Here is a 3134-nt window from a genome sequence, read left to right on the forward strand (position 1 = left end):
TATAAAATCAGCAATAAATGAAAAGAATAAACTACCACGTCCAACTTAGGTTAAGGGTGGTTATACAAGGAAGGCGAGGTTGGCTAAACATTTGATAAAAAGATTCCTGGGTGATTCTAATGTGCAGCCAAAGTTGAGAACCACTGATCTATAGATATAGTATATCCAAAGGTAGCTTCAATAATAGATCCATTACAAATCATTTCACTTCCACGCTCCACTCTGAGAGCGGGTTCCTGCCTGAAACCTCACCTTCCAGGAAACAGCTTGGGGAGGGTGCAGCCGTTTCCAAGACAACCCCTGCAGGACTGACTTCCTTCTGGTTAGTCAAGCTTCTGGCTGTGATGTTACACCCAGGGTTTTTTATATAAGTAGATTACCCTGCAGGATAACATCTGAATTTTTATTCTTCATATTCAAAGATTTTATAACTTTATCCTAAGAATAACATGTATAGATTTGCTTCTCAATTCAGCAATGTGCTTAAGTTTATGGGCTTTGGGGCCAGAGAAATCTTGGTTCTGGCCTCAACTCCACTGTCTACAGATTGAGGGACCTCAGTCACTTGTTCAGTGTCTCTAAGCTCTAGTTTTTTTGTTTATAAAATGTGTATTGTCTTATTTAATACTCCAAATAACTTGACTCAAGCACTTGAACTGATCTGCCTGGCACAGAGTAACTGCCCAGTAATCATCAGACACTGCTCTTGAACTGTATATCTGTACAGATGCTCTGCTCCTGCCTAGTTGTTTACTATTATAAACTAAGATGTATTCTACCTCATCTGTGTGCCATCTCAGAGGATGCCATACATAGAAATGTTACTCATATGTCACATATCTGATACACCTCCTCATAAAAACTTCTCTTAAAATTTCTTCTCTTTTCTCAAACTCTTTTCTCATCAGGGAATTAATGACTACACATATCATTTGATAGTTAATCCTTCATTGACTATCTGTTATCTATCTGTCTATTTTCCTAGTAGTATTATTTACACTACTAGAGGCCTGGTACGTGAATTCATGCACAGGTGAGGTCCCTCTGCCTGGCCAGTGTTCAGGCGGATCAGGGCCACTGGAGGTTGGCTGGGGGGAGGGGCTGCAGAAGGCTGGCCCACAGAGGGAGGGGCTGTGGGAGGTTGGCTGTGGGAGCACACTGACCACCAGGGGGCAGTTCCTGTGTTGAGCATCTGCCCCCTGGTGGTCAGTGTGCATCATAGCAAGCAGTGGACTGGTCGGTCCTTCAGTTGTTCAGTCACTTAGGCTTTTATATATTTAGATTATTTCTAGCTTGTGTGGTTTATGAGGCCAAGGACTTATTATGTTCAGTATTCCAAACAAGACTGTAAATTCTTCAAAGGCAAGCATTAACTTACATATTTTTTAGTCTCCATTATACATAGCAAAATGTCTTGTCCTTGTATATACTAGTAATGTCCATCTCTAGCTACACATTTCCCCATCTTTCAGGTAATTTGTGGATACTGTCCCAATAGAACTTTTCTTGTTTTGAGGCAAACCATTCAGAGACCCAATTCTCCACTTCCTTGTACATTTTAAAGTGCTGCTCAGAAAGTGCGTGTGCCATCGATTGGAACAAGTGGTAATCTGAAGGAGCAAGGTCTGATGAATACAGAGGGTGGGTTAATACTTCCCAGGTAAGATCTCTTAAGGTGTTTTTAACTGGTTTTGAAGTGTGTGATGGTGCGTCATCATGAAGCAAAATTACTTTGCCGTGTCTTCTGGCCCATTCTGGTCATTTTACTATCAAAACATGGTTCAAATTGATTATTTGTTGTCGGTAGAGATTAGTATTAATGGTTTCACTTGGTTTTAGAAGCTCATAATACACCACACCTTCCTGATCCCACTAAACGCAGAGCATTGTCTTCTTTCCAAAGCGATTTGGCCTTGCTGTCAATGTTGATGGTTGACCTGGATCAACCCATGATTTTGTGCATTTGAGATTCTCAAAATAAATCCAGTTTTCATGGCCAGTCACAATTCGATGCAAAAAAGACTTTTCACAAGTATCTTGAGGTGGAGCATGTTCACCATAAGTTTCCCAAAGCTTTCAGCAGCACTTTTCTTCAAAATAAAGTAATGAATTAAAACCTCCCATAAATGCTCTCTTTTTTTGGCATGAAATTCAACATTTTTAAGCATAAAAATATCTATGGTGTTAACACCTTCAGAAAATTCAACATATGAAGTTTTAAAGCTTGTTGTCAATACAACAAAATAGCATACATATCAAATCGCATATATATCAACATATGTGTAACTCCATCTATTGAAAAAGAATCCGCATTATTAATTGGTACATCTAGTATGTATGTTTATTTACTTTTAAGTCTGGGAGAGAGAGAGGAGAGAGAGAGAGAGAGAGAGAGAGAGAGAGAGAGAGAGAGAATGAGGATCTAAAATTATATCAAATATATTTATTTGTACAATATCCAACACTTCAAACTTGGACGCATGAGAAGTGGTATGTTGGAGCTCGGTGTACTATTGCAAAAGCCAATAGTATGCATCTCTTTTTCAACTCTACAAATTGTGCCTCATCAATAGCTCAAAAAAGGCCATGTTAGAAGTATTTATAGTATAGAAATTGGCAAATCTACCAATCAGGACCCTTTCTTTCTCTCTTGTTCTTTTATTCTTGTTCTTTCCTTCCTTCCTTCCTTCCTTCCTTCTTCTTTCCTTCCTTCCTTCCTTCCTTCCTTCCTTCCTTCCTTCCTTCCTTCCTTCCTTTCTCTTTCTTCCCCCCTCCCCTCTCTCTTCTTTGTTGGAGAGCAAGTTTATATATCTTTGCTGTTTATAACCCACAAAGATAGATTTGGAGCCATCCATAGGGTATATAGAGATTTAAATGCCTCTTAACTATTGATCAAACTCAGATAATCTATAATTCTCTGCCAAAACCAAAGGGCATTGTGTGTACATAGAAATGACATATTCATATTAGTAGTGGAGAGAATCTTTAGTTACCATTTAAACATTAATTTTCTTTGCAAATGATCTTGATACTTAGCAGATAGCTCATGTATTTTTATACTGAAGTTATGGTCTTAGTAATTATTTTTCAGGGATTTTATGTATGTATAACTTGTAATCCTTCTAAACTGTGAG

The sequence above is a fragment of the Myotis davidii genome, unplaced genomic scaffold, assembly GCF_000327345.1.
Source record: "Myotis davidii unplaced genomic scaffold, ASM32734v1 scaffold185, whole genome shotgun sequence".
NCBI classification, from domain to species: Eukaryota; Metazoa; Chordata; class Mammalia; order Chiroptera; family Vespertilionidae; genus Myotis; species Myotis davidii.